The sequence below is a fragment of the Gorilla gorilla genome, chromosome 8 (assembly GCF_029281585.2).
Source record: "Gorilla gorilla gorilla isolate KB3781 chromosome 8, NHGRI_mGorGor1-v2.1_pri, whole genome shotgun sequence".
Classification (NCBI taxonomy): Eukaryota; Metazoa; Chordata; class Mammalia; order Primates; family Hominidae; genus Gorilla; species Gorilla gorilla.
Window position 1 is genome coordinate 88,158,551 of NC_073232.2, and position 18,191 is coordinate 88,176,741.

Here is an 18,191-nt window from a genome sequence, read left to right on the forward strand (position 1 = left end):
AGGTGCTGGCAGGACCGTGTTCCCTCAGAGGCTCATGGGGAGGATTCTGCCTTGCCTTTTCTGGCTTCTGGTAGCCCCAGGCATTCCTTGCCTTGTGGTAGCATGATGCCAGTCTGATTCCATCTTATGAGTGTCTTCCCTCTGTGTCTGTCTACATCCAAATTTTCCTCCTCTTGTGAGGATACCAGTACATTGGATTAGGGCACACCCTAACCTGGTATGAACTCATTTTAACCTGATTATATCTGCAGAGACCCTATTTCCAAATAAGGTCATATTCACAGGTACTGGGGGTTAGGACTTCAACATATCATTTTGGGGTCATAATTCAACCCATGACCGATGGCCTATTTCTTTGTAGAGTGCAGAGTAATGGTTAAGGGCAGGGTTCCTTGAGGCAGAGTGCTGCATTCAACTTCACAACTTATTTGCTATGTGATCTTGGGTAAGCTGATTACCCAGTGCCTCAGTGCTCTCATCTATACAATGGGATAGTGGCACAATCCTGTAAGGTTATTATAGGATTGCAGTAAGGACAAAATAAGTTAACATATATAAAGCACTTAGTACATTGCCTGGCACATACTATATGCTCAATAAACTGAACTATTGTTATTATTAGCTGTTATTCATATGTAATTTAAATGTATACAAGGAGTACCAGTGCCAAAAACTATTATTTAAGATAGCATTATGAAACCATGGAAAAACCAGGGATAGTAGGTAGAATTGTTGCATGAAAAAATAAAAAGAGAGAGACTAGAATTTTAATAAGTTTTTTTTAATGCATACAACTGTAATACTTTAAAAATGTTAGCCTGCTCACTCTTTTAGATTACCTGCCTGGCCCCTATATGCACTTGAAGCTAACTGAAGACCCAAAGAACTTCAAACCCAGAAGCTTAGATATTGCCTGTTGGGTTGCTGAGCACAATGGCCTGTAGGTAATAATGAAGGAAGTTACTCCAGGGAGAGTGTCCAAGGAACACTGACTTCTAAGCCTTCCTACTTGTCTCCTTGGGAGCACGTTATTACCCTCTACCTTCTCCTTATAAATCTTTAGATTAAAATTATTCTGGTCCCCAGTCTCTGGGTCAGAGATTGAGACTGAATAATTCTTTGAATTTAAATTATACGTTTCCTCCCAAGGGAACAAATATTTTGAGATATATTATTTCATTTTTCCACATAGACTTTACATAAAATAATTACACAACTTGATCTTTATTAAAAATCTGAGAGCTCTGATAGAGAAGGTGTAAAGAATTGGCAAGAATGTTTGACGTACCTGGAAGAAAACTGTTCAGTAGGTTAGTGGCTATTGGGTTTTTCATACTATAGAGTATACATACACTTCATTCTCAAAGATACTGCTACCTTGAAGACATGAATATTCAACTAAAGTCAAAGTATTTGACCTAAATGGTGAAAGGGACACATGCAAACGTTATTTCTGATTTGCAATTTTATTGGAATAAAAGAAGTTAGGGTATTTAATTTGGGGCAAAAAAAGTGTTATTTCTGTTGTTCAAGTATTAGTAATTGGAACATTTAGATTCAATGATGTGTTCATCAGGACTGCTTCAGTTGCAAATGAAAGAAAGCCAGCTCAAACCAGTTTATGAAAATAAAGGAAACTTAATTGTTTCTGTAACTATGGTTTCCAGAGGTGCATCTGGCTTCAGGCATGGTTTCAGCCAAAAACTCAAATGATCTCATTTGGACTCCTTTTCCTCTGCTGGTTTCTTTATTTGTCATTTTTCAGACAGGCATGGTCAGTAAGATGACCACTAGCAGCTCAAGATGGTTGTCCATCCAATTTAGCAATCTCAACAGAAAGAGAACCTGTCACACCAAATGTCTACCTACCTGCCTCAGAGAAGATGTGGATTGACTCTCTTTGACTTCATGTGTCACTGTGGCCTTGGAATGGGGTAAACTGGTGGGCCAGCCTTGGTATGTTTTCCCAGTGCTCCAGTAGAGGGGCATAGCCCAGTGACTGCAAGCCCCGTGAGGGTCTCACAGAGTAGGAGAGGCTTTCTCCAAAGGAACCAGAAGAAAAATGGGAATGTGTGCTTAGCAGACCAAAACTGTCCTGACTTCAAATCATTAAAAATGGTATGTGAAATCATTCAGATGGCAGTTTCTGGTTTTAGGAAAGAACCATCTGCCTTTTTTTTTTTTTTTTTTTTTTTAACTGAGTTTCTCTCTGTCGCCAGGCTGGAGTGCAGTGGCATGATCTCGGCTTACTACGACCTCCGCCTCCTAGATTCAAGCTTTTCCCCTGCCTCAGCCTCCTGAGTAACTGGGACTACAGGCACTCACCACCATGCCCGGCTAATTTTTTGTGTGTGTGTGTATTTTAGTAGAGATGGGGTTTCACCATGTTGGTCAGGAGGGTCTTGAGAGATGACAACGTGCCAGCAGCCCTCGCTTGCTCTCGGCACCTCCTCAGGCCATGGCGTCCACTCTGGCCACGCTTGAGGAGCCCTTCAGCCCACTGCTGCACTGTGGGAGCCCCTCTCTGGGCTGGCTGAGGCCAGAGCCGGCTGCCTCTGCTTGTGGGGAGGTGTGGAGGGAGATGCGTGGGTGGGAACCGGGGCTGTGCATGGCACTTGCAGGCCAGTGTGAGTTCCAGGTGAGCCCAGGAGTGCTGGCCCCGGGCAGTGAGGGGCTTAGCACCTGGGCCAACAGCTGCGGAGGGTGCACCGGGTCCCCCAACACTGCCAGCCCGCCCACGCCGTGCTTGAATTCTTGCCGGGTCTCAGCCACCTTCCCGCTGGGCAGGGCTCGGGACCTGCAACCCGCCATGCCTGAGCCCCGCACTCCCCCCCCCCAACCAAATGGGCTCCCACCAGGCCTGAGCCTCCCCTACGGGCACCGCCACCTGCTCTGCGGCACCTGCTCCCATCAACTGCCCAAGGGCTGAGGAGTGTGGGCGCGGAACTGGCTGCAGCTCCACCTGCGGCCCTGGCGAGGGATCCACTAGGCGAAGCCAGCTGGGCTCCTGAGTCAGTTGGGGACTTGGAGAACTTTTATGTCTAGCTGGAGGATTGTAAATGCATCAATCAGCACTCTGTGTCTAGCTTGGGGTTTGTAAATGCACCAATTAGCACTCTGTGTCTAGCTAAAGGTTTGTAAATGCACCAATCAGTGCTCTGTGTCTAGCTAATCTGGTGGGGACTTGGAGAACTTTTATGTCTAGCTGGAGGATTGTAAATGCACCAATCAGCGCTCTGTGTCTAGCTCAGGGATTGTAAACACACCAGTCAGCACCCTGTCAAAATGGATCAGTCAGCTCTCTGTAAAATGGACCAATCATCAGGATGTGGGTGAGGCCAGATAAGGGAATAAAAGCAGGCTACCCCAGCCAGCAGCAGCAACCTGCTCACATCCCCTTCCATACTTTGTTTGTGAAAGCTTTGTTCTTTCACTCTTTGCAATAAATCTTGCTGCTGCTCACTCTTTGGATCCACACTGCCTTTATGAGCTGTAACAATCACCGCGAAGATCTGCAGCTTCACTTCTGAGGCCAGCGAGACCACGAACCCACCTGGAGGAATGAACAACACCGGACAGGAGGAATGAACAACTCCAGACACTCCGCCTTAAGAGCTGTAACACTCACTGCGAAGGTCTGCAGCTTCACTCCTGAAACCAGCCAGACCACGAACCCACCAGAAGGAAGTCCGAACACGTCTGAACATCAGAAGGAACAAACTCTGGACACACGACCTTTAAGAACTGTAACACTCACTGCAAGGGTCCATGGCTTCATCTTGAAGTCAGTGAGACCAAGAACCCACCAATTTCAGACACAGTCTTGATTTGCTGACCTTGTGATCTGCCCACCTTGGCCTCCCAAAGTGCTGGGATTGCAGGCATAAGCCACTGTGCCTGGCCACCACCTGCTTTCTTCTATTAAAATCTTAGCATAAAACAAAGGAAATAGAAACAAAAATTCCAACTCTTTTTGTCAGAGGTAGATCTCATCAGTTACCTTAAACCATAAAATCTGAAACAGAAAGCATATGATACAGTAACTTAGTACCAGAAGGGCAAAACCAAAGCACCTGCAGAGGAGATGACAGTGATATCAGGAGGTTGAAGGAGGAAGGGAGGCATGGTGCTAAAAACAGATGATCAGCTGAAAGTCTGTAAAAGGACCAGCTGAACTCCCAGGTGTTCACCTCACTCCAGCTGGACAGCAATGTTCCTCAACTCCACGAGATGAGGGGTTCGTTCTCTGAAAAAATTGGAACTACAGAGAATCTAGACCAGGACTCGGGGACAGTGGAGGGTAGAGTTAACTGAATGTCTGGTCTGATCTTAGAGCAGCAGGAAAAACAAATGTCAAAAAAAAAGTGCTTTGAATAAGAACAAATAAGACTTTTAAATATCAGTACTCAAATTGATAGCAGGGTTTGCAGAACGTTTGCTTTTTTTTTTTTTGTCCAAACGTTGTGATTTGAAGTGACAAAGTTTGGGTCCTATTCTCTTTGAATGTTTGGCCCTTATATTTATATTTATAAACAAGTGTACCACTGGATCATGATAAATAACAAAGTTTCAACGTAGAGTATTAGTTTTTGTCTTCCCTTTCATCAGTGAAGAAGACAGAATCCTGAATGTTATTTTCTTCTGAAAGTTAGAGGAGACATCAAAAGCTGAAACCAACCCAAATGTCCAACAATGATAGACTGGATTAAGAAAATGTGGCACATATACACCATGGAATACTATGCAGCCATAAAAAATGATGAGTTCATGTCCTTTGTAGGGACATGGATGAAATTGGAAACCATCATTCTCAGTAAACTATCGCAAGAACAAAAAACCAAACACCGCATATTCTCACTCATAGGTGGGAATTGAACAATGAGATCACATGGACACAGGAAGGGGAATATCACACTCTGGGGACTGTTGTGGGGTGGGGGGAGGGGGGAGGGATAGCATTGGGAGATATACCTAATGCTAGATGACGAGTTAGTGGGTGCAGCGCACCAGCATGGCACATGTATACATATGTAACTAACCTGCACAATGTGCACATGTACCCTAAAACTTAAAGTATAATAAAAAAAAAAAAGAAAAAAAGAAATCCCAAAATATTTCACTCTGGAAATAAAATAAAATAAAATAAAATTGACAGACAAAAAAAAAAAAAAAGAAATTTAGCAGACATATTTTTCAGATTTTAATTACTAGAAAAAATATTATTTTTAGGATTCAATGACTATTATTGACTATGTAACTAATAAATGTTATTATGGTACTTTTAGATTAAAAGTCTATTCCAAATTGCATTTTGATTTTTCAGATGTTCTAAATTCTAGTGTGTAAATATTATAAAAGTATTGACATTTTGAAGTGGGTGGAGTTCCGTCCCCTCTCTTTGGATTAGCTTCTAAAACTTAATGAAATAGAAAGTAAGGGTCTTTTCCCACTGAAAAAAGGTTACATTTTATTCCTTATTGTACTGAGACCCAAATAAAATAGACAAATCAGAAATAAGAGTGCCAGAATTTTTTCTTGCCAATGTAACTTCTTAGAATTATGCTGAATTGCTTTTGCTGTAAAAACTGGACCAACTAGTCTATTATGGATATTTTGTAGAGAATTTCTGTACTTTTTTTTGGCTCAGTGAGGTCAAGAATTTTAAATTAGAATTAAAGAACTGGAAGGCATCCTCTTATTCATTTCGCAAATGAAAGAACTGAAGTCCTGAGAAGTCATGATTTATCCAGGATCACACAATTAATAGTGAAGGTTGGATGAAATAAGAGCCTCCTGGCCATCAGTTCAGTGATCTTTGTAAAAGACCCTTCGGGTTTATTTTCACCATCACTTTACGTGCAATGTCTGTAATTTACTGCATTAGGCCAGTTAGCACATTATAAGTTTGCGTTTAATCTGCTAAAACTAAGCGAACATCTAGGATTAGGAATACTGACAGTGACAAAAATCATGGATGGCAGGAAGCATATTGAAGAATCTTTAGCTAGGGTGGGAAATGTTCCTTCATTAGCTTCTGATCCTGCTGTCTGGGAGGAACTTCTTTGTTTATTGTTCTCAGGACCTGATTCTGCCTTCTGGAAGGTTCTTCGTTGCCCATTTTCCTCCAAGGTCATATATATGTGGACATTGGGGAACATGCCCTTTGTGGAGACTATATAGCCTTTGTTTCCTTCTTTCTGTTCTTGCAATTCAGGGAGCTTGAGCATTGTTTTAAGGGCCAAACAGTCAAAGGCTTATAGGTATCACTCGTGGGGGTTTTGGCAATGCCATTCCTCCAAAACTGAGATGGCTTTTGACCTATCTTGTAATTAATAACATGTGCTAGCATTGGAGTGACTGTGTGGATCAGGCTGGCAAGGCAGCCTTGGCTGAAATCTCTTGTCTTGGCACGTTAAGTAATAATACTCTCTTCTACTTTCAAAACTACCCCAGTTTAGACAACGTGTGTTATGGTCACTCTAGTCAATAAGCACACCAAAAATTCCCAAGTCTAGTATATTTCTTTGTTTCCTTATTTTTATTCTCTTCTCTCTCAACTTACCGGAGACTCTTGTATGGCCATCGGAAAATTAACCTACTTAACTTGATTTGCAACAAGGCTGAGTCCCTCTGTTTGCCTGAGAAAATATAATGGGCCAGTTTTTTTCAGTCTTCTTTTTTACCATGTGAATTCCAGAAGCAGTCAGCTCTTATAATCCTAGGAGCTCCCCAAATTTCTGAATTTTCTATTTCCATTCATTTCTGCCCTCAAATCTGTCAGTGCTTGCCTATGCACATTTCTTATTTATAATCTTTGATAAGTGCAACAAGTAGTACTTTGTTGTTCTTTTTTTTTTTTTTCCACTCTGTCGCTCAGGCTGGAGTGCAGTGGCACAATCTTGGCTCACTGCAACCTCTGCCTTCCGGGTTCAAGTGATTCTCCTGTCTCAGCCTCCCCAGTAGCTGGAACTACAGGCACCCGCCACCACGCCTGGCTAATTTTTTTATTTTTAGTAGAGATGGGGTTTCACCATATTGGCCAGGCTAGTCTCGAACTCCTGACTTTGTGATCCACTCGCCTTGGCCTCCCAAAGTGCTGGGATTACAGATGTGAGCGACTGCGCCTGGCCGTACTTTGTTATTCTAATATTGTTCATCTCTTTTCTCCATAGACATGGGCTTGGTAGACACTTGTTCTGCTTTTGAAGTTGTATCAGGCATTTTTAAAAATTGAGCTATAACTTACATACAGTAAACTCACAGCTCTTGTGTTGAGTTCAGCGAGTTTTGACAATTATGTACATCCGTGTAACTACTACCCAAAATATGATATCAAACATTCCATTGCCCAAGATGGATGTCCATTTCTAGTTAATTGCCTACTTTAAACCTCTGGAGGCAACCACTTTTTCACTTCAATCACCAAAGATTAGTTTTGGCAAGCAGTATTTTTAGTAAGTGTTTTATGACTGTGTGACATAAGTACCTTTCTATCCTTTTCTCAGTTTCTTCATCTGCTGTTTGGCTGCTAAGCAGTCACCATATGTTTTAGTTTTTTTAATGTCAGCATCCCCCTCAAAAATACCATTTTTCTTGTATTAGGGAAAGCCAGCTATTATGATAAATGTACCCAAATTGTATAACAGCTTAAATCCAGTTAAAGTGCATTTATTGCTAATGAAGCAGTGCATTGAAGGCATTCTTGATCATTTGGTGACCTTCCATAATGTGGGCCTTGGAGTCCTCTAGCAGCTGGGGAAAGAGCATGAACATACCTTACCTGCTGCTTCTGAGGAACCTTAACCTGGAAGTTGGCATTCAGTCATTCTCACTGACATTCTATTGGGGAGAACTACTCACAAGGCCACATGTGATACAAGGTTGGAAAGGCTTGGAAAGGGAAAATTTTGACTGGGCAACCACTTCCCAGTGACAGCTCCCACACTGTGAAGGGGATAGCAAATTTTGGACAGGTTAATGCGATAACTTTTATTTTGTTTTAATAACATAATACTATATTGCATCTCTTTTTTGTCTTCATGTTATTTCTTTGTCTTTGTATTATACATTCTTTTATACTTTCTGGATAAACATTTTCAGTATTTGAAACTTTAAAAAATAGTATTGTTATCTCTGTGGTAGAAATGTTCAAAGCAAAAGCAAGTAATCTTCTGCAGATTATTCGGTGAAATTAAAATTAGTTCTGGGCATCAACAGATATAATCTAACTCTTAAAAGACAAAGCTGCCCAGTATCACCATTTCTGTTCAATATTGTGTCAGAGATCCTAGCCAGCAGAGTAAGTCAGGGTCGGGGGTGAGGGGTGGGGGACAACTACAAGAAAAGATGTAGGAATGGAAAAGGAGAAAAACACTGTCATTATTGGCAAATGACTTAATTGTCTATATAGAAAGCTCCTAGGACTCAACAGCTAAACTCTTAAAATTAGAGAGTTTAGCAAAGTTTTTAAATGTAAAGTCAATATAGGGAACCCAATTGCGTTTCTGTAGACGAGCAGCAACAACAAAACAGAAAATTTAAAAACCACTTTATTTTGAAATAACATCCTACATAGCTGTAGTATATTTATTAAAACTAAGAAATTAACATTTATATACTAATATTACCTAAACTACAGCTTTTATTTTGATTTTTCCAGTTTTTCTACTGATACTTTCTTTTCATTGCAGGATCTAACCCAGGATACCACATTGCATTCAATAGCCGTATCTCTTAACCAATTTAAGGCAGTTTCTTGATCTTTTCTTGTCTTTCAGGGATTTGATACTTTTGAAGAATAGTGGTCAAGTCTTTTGTAGAAAGGATATCAATTTGAGTTTGGTGTTTTCTCATTATTATATCACATCATGTCAGGCAGTAAATGTTATCAATATTGAAACCCACCCAGTTATCCCATAGATAGTTTTTTGGATAAACAGAAATTGACCATTCTGGTCTTAAAGCTGGAAACATATTTATTTTATCTGAGTTCCTTTCTCAGGAAATGACCTTCAGGCCTCTCAAAATAAGTATCAAAGAACTGAATCTCACCAGATCACCACATCCGAACAAGGAAATGCCGCACCCCTCATTCATCATGATTGCCTCCTTGTCTCTCCAGAGTTCCTATTTTCTCACACATTGTTACATTTCTTCCCTGGTATGTAAGCCCCTAGTTTTAGTCGGTCAGGGAGATGGATTTTAGACTGAGCTCCCATCTCCTCGGCTGCAGCACCTGATTAAAGCCTTCTTCCTTGGCAACACTCATCGTCTCAGTCATTGGCTTTCTGTGCAGTGCAACAGCAGGACCTAGACCAAACCTCTGGTGTTTCAGTAACAATATGACTTGTTACTGGTCATGTTAACCTTGATCAGTTGGTTAAGATGGTATCTGCAAGATTTTTCCACAGTAAAGTTACTACAGAAATGTAATTTTTAAAAGATATAATTTACATAGCAACATACTACAAATAACTTTTGTAGAAATTTAACAAGTTATGTCTAAGTCCTTTATTGAGAAGTTACAAACTTTTATTGAAAGACATTAATGGATTAGAAGATTTAATGTTGCAAAGATGTTAATTCTCTCTCATTGCACATAGAATCAAATCCCTAACAGATTTTGAGATTGTATGATTACTATTAATATTATTATTTGGATGATACTTGACATTGTAATTCTGAACTTAAATGGAAGAGCAATCATCCCAAAATCACATACAGATTCCTAAAGAAGGTGTTTTTCCTCCTATCAAGGAAGTGCTTTTGCTGCCTTTATATAATGACAATATAAAACCATAGTAGTTAAGCCAGCATATGGTATGAGGATATACAAATTGGCAGATGAAAATAATAGAAAATTTACAAACAGATCCACCTATATGTGGAAGCATGATTCATGACAAAACAGGTGTTGAAGATCATTGGGGGAAAGGGTGCGTGTACAGCTTTCAGTATATGGTGCTGAGGCAATAGAGTGTCCATATGAAAAAGATGGAAAGTGGATTCTTACCTCATCATACACAAAATGGGAAAAGTTAAATGTTATGTTAGTAATTATAGTTTAATTATAAAATCTAAAATTATGCATTTAGAAGCAGAGCTCGGGAAAGAAATTGAAGAAGAAAATGAATGTCAAATGAAAACAACATTGGAAGGAGTACAAGAGAAAAAGATGATACAGGAAAAACAGTGAGGTCATGGAAATTAGACATGAGAGAGGTGAGCAAAGTCAAATATACATTTAAAAGAGTGACATAACACCTGAGCTTTAAAATGTCAGTGTTTACAATATGACAGAAACACTGCATCACCTATTAACTTTGCTCATCCTGCTGAGTTACATGCCAGAAATCATAATGTGATCTACAGATTATTTAATAATGTTTCTACTGACAATTCAATTACGCCATCATTTGTAGAAAGCAAAGGACTGGAAATCACTTAACTTGGAGAGGGATGTGCTATCACTTTCTCAGTTTGGAAAAATTTATCAAAAAGGCTTAACTAAGACTTATCAAATGAGTGTTACACTTACTATTCTTTTACTTAGGGGCACCCTGTTTAACCTAACATACTTAGAAAGGGTTGTTTAAAATATTATTAATTCCATTGTATACTTGGCAATGTACAATTTTTAGACAATGGTTTTTCTTTTTCTTTTTTTTTTTTTTTTTGAGACAAAGTTTCTTTCTTGTTGCCCAGGCTGGAGTGCAGTGGCACAATCTTGGCACACTGCAACTTCTCCCTCTCTGGTTCAAGTGATCCTCCTGCCTCAGACTCCCAAGTAGCTAGGATTATAGGCATCCTCCACCATTCCCAGCTAATTTTTTGTATTTTTACTAGAGAAGGGGTTTCACCATGTTGGCCAGGCTGGTCCCAAACTCCTGACCTCAGGTGATCTGCCCACCTCAGGTGATCTGCCCGCCTCAGCCTCCCAAAGTGCTGGGATTACAGGCGTGAGCCACCGCTTCTGGCTAACAATGGTTTTTCTTAATTTATACCTCAAATATATTTTTATCAAAACCTTGAAGCCGTAAATGTAGAACACTCAATTTAGGGAAAATGGTTGCCATTTAATCTAATTGACAAAGCTGGTATTTATTTTCAAACTTATCTTTTAAATCAGACATCCTTCTGTCAGTAAAAGTCCCACTTGATTTTTCATCTCAAATAAATATGTTAATATATGCCTCCATGACAACCATCACATGGCTGAATTCTAATTCTAATATAGATTAAGTAGATAAGGCACAGAGCCTTACCATGTGTTGCCTGGATACAATAAGGTACTGCTGCCTTCAGTGTTTCTTTGCTTTGCGCTCACTGAAATCTCCAGAGAGATATGTCTTTAACACTAATAAGAGTATAGAAGAGGTAATCCCTGTAAGTAAAATGTCCTCACTGTGTATTGTGGAACTGCTTCATTCTACAATACACTCAATTTATCATATAATAATATGGGCCAAGTACTCCATTTCTTAATAAATGAGACATGGAAAGAACAAGGCCTTACTGTAGTGCTTTGATTAAAGGAGGTTTCATAGATAGCATTGTTATAATTTTTCCCCGTTTTTGGAACCCTGGAGGTTTTTACATCCCAGGAGGTATGCATTTCTTTTGTGAAGTGAGAAGAGAGGCCGCATGATGCCTTAGCTGCCAGTACACTCTCAGAAAGATCGGTATTGGGAAAAATGAGAGTTGAGGACCTGGAAATAGATTGCCTTAAAACTATCTAGGCCTACATATCTCTTAAGAAGCATTACAGCAGCCTCAGATGTTCCTCAGTTTTAAGACCATGGGTGTAGATGACAGGCCAAGTAGATCCATCATACGCATAATCGTAGGCCCAACAAAAAGTCCAAACTTAATGAAAGAAAACCAGAGTTTAGAGCATAAACTTTTCTGAAATAAGTGACAACTTGAATCTAAACATTGAAAGGACACTGTGTGCCTGGGTCTGGTAAAGTTGCTGGACCTCAGAGATAAAATTTTGGGAGGGAGCCAGAAAAATAGGTCAAGATATTTATAAAGGGGAAATTATGTTGGCCTCAGATTTCATTCAGTGCAAGAAAATAGGCCATACTTAAAAGACTTTTAAGAAAAGGATAGGTAACTTACAGATTTTTATATCTGTCCAAATAGTCCTTCAACTATAAGTCAATAGGCAAATAGCTTTAAATTTAAAATAATATAAAAATGATTTATTTGAGCCTTTATTGAGGCAACACTGGAGGACAGATCTTTTTTACTTGACGTTGAAAGATAAAGATGTACTTGAACCTGCTAATCAACCACATAAATACACTTGTTTGCATACAGGTTCAACTTCTTTAGCACAAAGATAAAGCAGTAAGTTATCATGATACCCATCTCCAAAGGTTAGTTCATTGATGAAGTAAATAGAATCTTGGGCATGGTGTTTGCTTGATACCATGAATGCTGTTACCAAAAATCTTCCCAAGAAACATTAACTTTGCCTCTTTCTAGGTAAAACAAATTAAATCTGTAAAAGATCTTATATGCTTGAGTTAGAAAAACCCTGAATATATTTGGGTTGGTGACAAAAGTGAAATATAACACCCCTGCCACTTTGAACAAAACTACATAGATTGTGAACTGTAGTACAATATGTCATATAATCCTTTTTGAGAAGCCATCTGAGAAAGAGTATTATGTTTTTCTTCAGTGGTAAAGAGTTACAGTATCTAAACCAAGTTTTCTACTGGCTACACTCTGCTGTTTCTATTCTTGACCTCTATGGTTGACAGCAGCAGATGAGAAAAATGAAGTCTGTAATAAGTTTGTCTGTAAGAGAGCTGCAGTGCTCTTTATAACTGATCCTGCAGCCAGGGTGCAGGATACCCAGGTCATGAATTGGGTTCTTTAGTTCGATTGCCCAGAGGATACCAACTCATATTCCCAGGGAGATCAGACTGCCAAGTAAAATGAGGATGGTGAAGCTGTATTAATTTTACTTCTCTCAGAAGAAGAAAAGGATGGTGTAGCTACCTCTCAAGAAGAGAATACCTATGAAAGAAGGAAGAATTAATCCAGAAAAACTTAGGGACATCCAGAAAATACCAGAGCCCTTTTTAGCCCAAGATCAACCATTAAAAGGAAGACCTCAAAGGTATTTGATTTCCTATGTACGTTAGTGTATCTGATAAGTATTTGATTTGAACAAGTTACCTCTACCTGAATATGCTGTGTCTCTTTGTCTTGCTGTGACACTTTGGAAAAGGTCTCTGCAGAAAATATAGAAACAACTGACCAAAGAGTTGTTAATGAGAATACAGCTCTTATCTCTCACCAATGACTACATGGAAGAATTTAGAGCCTATTTCAGTAACAGTATGTTGTTCATCCTTCAGTCAGATGGAAAGAGACCAGAAGCAGGAGAGAGAAAGTACATGCAGGCCAATGATGTTAGTAATGAAGAAGGAGAGGAAGAGAAAGAAAGAGACAGATGAGACGGAAAATGGAAAAGTGTTGAAAACAGAGGAGCCTCAAACTCAGTCTGCCCCTAATACTGACGAGGCACAGAAAACCAAGGACATTTCTATAAAGTTCATGAACACAGATGAGGAGGCTGAAGGTGGCCCAGATGCTGATTTCTTTAAGGAGAAATAGTACTGTATGCTTGGGTTGGTTGGATCTCGAAGAGAATTCATTGTAAAATAAAAATTTGTCAGCCGGGTGCGGTGGCTCACGCCTTTAAAAACAATACAAAAATTAGCCGGGCATGGTGGCATGCGTCTATAGTACTAGGTACTCCAGAGGCTGAGGCAGGAGAATCGCTTGAACCTGGGAGGCAGAGGTTGTGGTGACCCGAGATCTTGCCACTGCACTCCAGCCTGAGCAACAAAGCGAGACTCTGTCTCTAAATAAATAAATAAATATAAAATAAAAAATTGTCTAAATCCAGTGACAAGAAAAAAGTGACCAAAATCACACGCAAAAGAAATGAGAAATTTTAAGTGAATAAGAACATAATTCTTACTGATGAAGGGAAGTAGGTTCAGCGCTGGCCACCGATGCAGAAGTGCATCTTAAAGGATGCTAAGGAAGAGGATTGTAGTGGTATAAACCTTGAAAAATCAAAAGAAAGGCTTCAGGAAGTGGAAAAATTTGACAAAGAAGAGTAGAGGAAAAAAGTTAAGACAAAGCATATGGAGAAAATACTTTAAAGGGGAAGCAAAAAGAGAAGCCAGCAAGGCCAAAGATGAAGGGAATGTCTTTTAGGATCTCAGTGGTAATAATGGGAAATTTGATTAATTCACTCTTAGATCCTCGTACATACAGAGGTCTGAAGAATCAGATAGCGAAGATACGGAAAATAAAATTAGTAGTTCAGGAAAACCCATAGAAGGAAGAAAAGGAGCCACAGTAAAGTGGACAATGTGAAACTACTATTATAACAAGTTGCAAATGAAAGAAGGCCAAGTAGGAATCCTCAGAGTCTCTGGATACAGTTCTGTCTCTAGCAGAAGACAAAGAGCTTAAATTTTATCTAAGAGCTTAAACTATATCTGCTCAAAATCAAAGCTAAATACTTGCTGCTCTTCTCCTCTCCTTGAAACCTGTGCTCATGACTGCGTGGGTCAGATGTCAAAAAAGCTTTGGAGTAGTTAGGTAGCAAAAGTGCCATACCTAAAAGATCGGTGCAACTGCAGACTGAGGTAATGGTATGTCTGACACCTTTCTTCCCCATCAGATAATCTACTTAAAATGTGTGTGGATTATAAAAATTCCCCAGCCTGATTTCCAGCATGTATATTGTTAGACTTTAGTCCATTCCTTTATTTTACTGCCAACTTGTAGAATCTCCATTCATTTTTAGAAATTCTTGTCTTGTTTACCATACAGAATATAGTATGTACTATTTAATATTAAACTTTCTCACGATTTTCATGTTTTTAATGTTTCCAAGGAGTGAAAATGCGATGGAGGCACCCTGAGAAATGAGTATTTTTGAATTGAGATGATCATTAATAGAACCTATTTCCTATTTCTAATAAAAGTAGAACATTTAGGAATAAATTCAACAAAAGACATGCAAAATCTATAAGAACAACAAAACTATACTGAGAAAAATTAAAGATAGAAATAAATGAAGAGAGATGCCATATGGTTGGAAAACTCAATTAAATGACATTTCCCTCAAAATTGATCTGTAGATTCAACATAATCCCTAGGATAAATCCACGGGCCTTTTTGTAAAATTAGCAAGCTAATTCTAAAAGTTACATAGAAATGTAAAAGACAGAAAATCTGACGAATCTTAAAAACATAGCTGGAAGACTTGAATTTGTACCATAACTATAAAGCTGCAGTAATCCAGATAGCATGGTGCTGCCATAAGGATAAACTAATAAATTAATGCAATTGAACAGAGGCCATAGACCCATTGATATAGTCCTTTGATTTCAAACAAATCCAAAGCAACCAAGTAGGGAAAGGAAAGTGTTGCAGTAAATGGTGCTGGGTCAACTAGATATCCACAAGCAAAAATATAAATCTCAATTTCTGTCTTGCATTATGCATATAAATCTATTTGAGATGAATCATACTACTAAATATAAAAAGCTAAAGCCATAAGAATTTAAGAAAACATCAGAGAATATCCTTATGACTTGGGGGTAGGCAAAGATTTCTTAGGATGTAGAAAGCAATCACTGTAAGAGAAAAGCTTTAAAGAATAGACTTCATTGAAAAAACCAAACTTGTGTTTATCAAAAGATACCACTAAGAAAACAAAAAACAAGCCACAGACTGAGAAAAATATTTGCTAAATGTATATTTGTCAAAGGAATATATAGCTAATTTATACAGCTCCATAACAAAAAGCTGAACAACCAGAAACTAAAAAGGAATAGGGAACAAATGATTTGAAAAGACACTTTGTAACACAGACACTGCACAACGGAAGATATTCAAATGGTTAGTAAGCATGTGATCAGCGTCATTTGTCATCTGGGAAATGCAGGTTAAAATGAGAATGAGAAACCCACCATACTGTCTAAAATCAGATAGGATCTAGAGCAACTGGCATTTTTATACATTAGGTATACCACTTGAGGAAAAAGATCTGGCAGTTTCTTATGAAGTTAAATACACTTACCCAATGATTCAGCAGTTCTCCTAGATAATTGCCTAAGAGAAATGAAAATAAAAATCCACCAAAAAGATTCTTATGAGAAGTACATACATAATATATGTGCATAATATAGCTTCATTCATACTAGCCAGAAACTGGAATAGCTCAGGTTCCCATCAGTAAGAGAATGGATAAACAGACTGTGGTTATTCATAAAATGAAACACTGGCAAATTATCTGTGAGAGGAAAGGATGAGAAAAGTCGTTGCTTCTAGGGGATGGGACGGGAACTGACTGGGAAGGATTTTGAAGGAACAAACTTTGGGTAGTGGTAATGATTTGGGTTACAAGGTCTATGCATTTGTAAAAAACTTATGGAATGGTACACTTAAGATTGGTGCATTTCATTTTATATAAATTTTGCCTCAAGAAATAAAAAACAGCTTTAAAAATCACAAGGAAGTACTTTTTAATGTCCATTAGATTGGCAAAAATGTTGGAGCATCCTGAACTTATCTTGCCCTGCTAGTGGTTATACAAATTGAATCAACCATATAATACATTTGCGTTAACTAATAAGTTGTGCATATATCAACCAAGCAACTCCACTCTGAGGCATAGAAACTCTTGGTAATCTACATAGAGAAATACATAATATGTTCCAGAAAGCTGGGAACAACTCAGATATCCATCAATAAGAGAAAACACAAATTGTGCCACATTCAAACATATCATCATGGATAAGTCTCATGAACAGAATAAAACCAAGAAACTTAAGAATACTTCCAATATGATTCCAAACAATATAACTCCATCCAAAATCTTGCAAAATTAAGCAAGATATTAGGGATACATATGGTAACACTATAAAGGAAAGCAAAAACAACAACAACAAAAAAGGATAGCTGGAGAGAAGGCATGGGAAAAAGGATTGGAATTGGAATGGGAAAGGCCATAAAGGGGACTTCAAAGTTATAAGTAATGTATTCTCTAAACTGGCTAGTGGGAAAACAGGTGTTCATTTTACTATTCTTTATAACTTGCACATTTGTTGAAAATACTATTTGGTATGTATTCAGCATTTAATTTCTTGAGAAATTAGAGGTACACTTAAATAATCTTTAAGGATACTTCTTAGCAATAATACGATATGCAAAATATGAGAAGTAGGCTTTCTGCTGTCACTAATTCATTCAAGTGTTTATCAAATGCCTGTACAGCTTGATATGGATGTGACATTAGTGGCCTTATTTGGAGGCCACAGTTTTGGTGGCTGTATCTTAAAAGCGAATTAGAAGAACTACTGAAATCTAAAATGATTGGGATTTATATTGGTACAGTATAAATCTTCTGAGACTGTTTCTCAGAAGTTCTGCCATTATTGCTTCAAGAAGGGAAAGAAAATTATGGATTTTCACTTATGTGATGGGTAAATGAAACCATCAGAAAAGACAGAAGTAATTTTTTTGGCCTTTGGAATGAATCTCCTTCAACAGAATTCTTTTAAAATAGGATGGGCCAGATAACTGAGAGGGCCTGGCTTTGACCTCTTTCCACTAATGCTGGTTCAGCTGACTTCTCAAAGCACACTTTTATGAGTTGAACTGATTATTGACCCATCAATGAATTTACCTTAAAACCAGGTCATGGAGAATGACTCCCATAATATATTTTCTTGCAACTTCACTGTGATAAAAATTCTCAGGATGCTGTGGCTAATATCTAGATCTTAATGTTATGTTGAATCCTAAACATTTTCAAGATATTTATAGATTTTTTCATCTCTACACTTCCTGAAAAATCTGTGAATATTTTTCATTAAATTAACTTGCCGAGAAAATTAAGGTTGGACACTGTGGCTTCAATATAGTCCTACATTTGTAGCTTTAAATGTTAAGGGCTTACCCCAACCCTTTACTCTTTATAAGTATTCAAACATTCCTTTGGATAACAAATAATAAATTCATAGTGCTAGATATCCAGTAAGATGACAGTCTGGTTGCTTATATGAAGTACTTAAATATACACAATTGCAATTCCAAAGCCTTATTGCTTCATTTATCACAGGAAGTGCCAGAGTTCTGCAATATTT

At 38.4% G+C, this 18,191-nt stretch overlaps 1 protein-coding gene across 39 annotated transcripts in view; it reads left to right on the plus strand.

Annotated features, from left to right (window-relative positions):
- ZNF438 (zinc finger protein 438) overlaps positions 1-18,191 on the plus strand; it is a 194,103-nt gene that overhangs the window by 92,425 nt on the left and 83,487 nt on the right. For 5 of the 39 annotated variants that reach the window (XM_055351972.2, XM_055351955.2, XM_055351957.2 and 2 more), the window contains one exon: positions 10,095-10,221. The exons of the other annotated variants lie outside the window; for them this stretch is intronic. The gene's annotated coding sequence lies outside the window, so the exon portion shown is untranslated. The remainder of the gene's footprint in view (positions 1-10,094; positions 10,222-18,191) is intronic. 39 annotated transcript variants of the gene reach the window in all.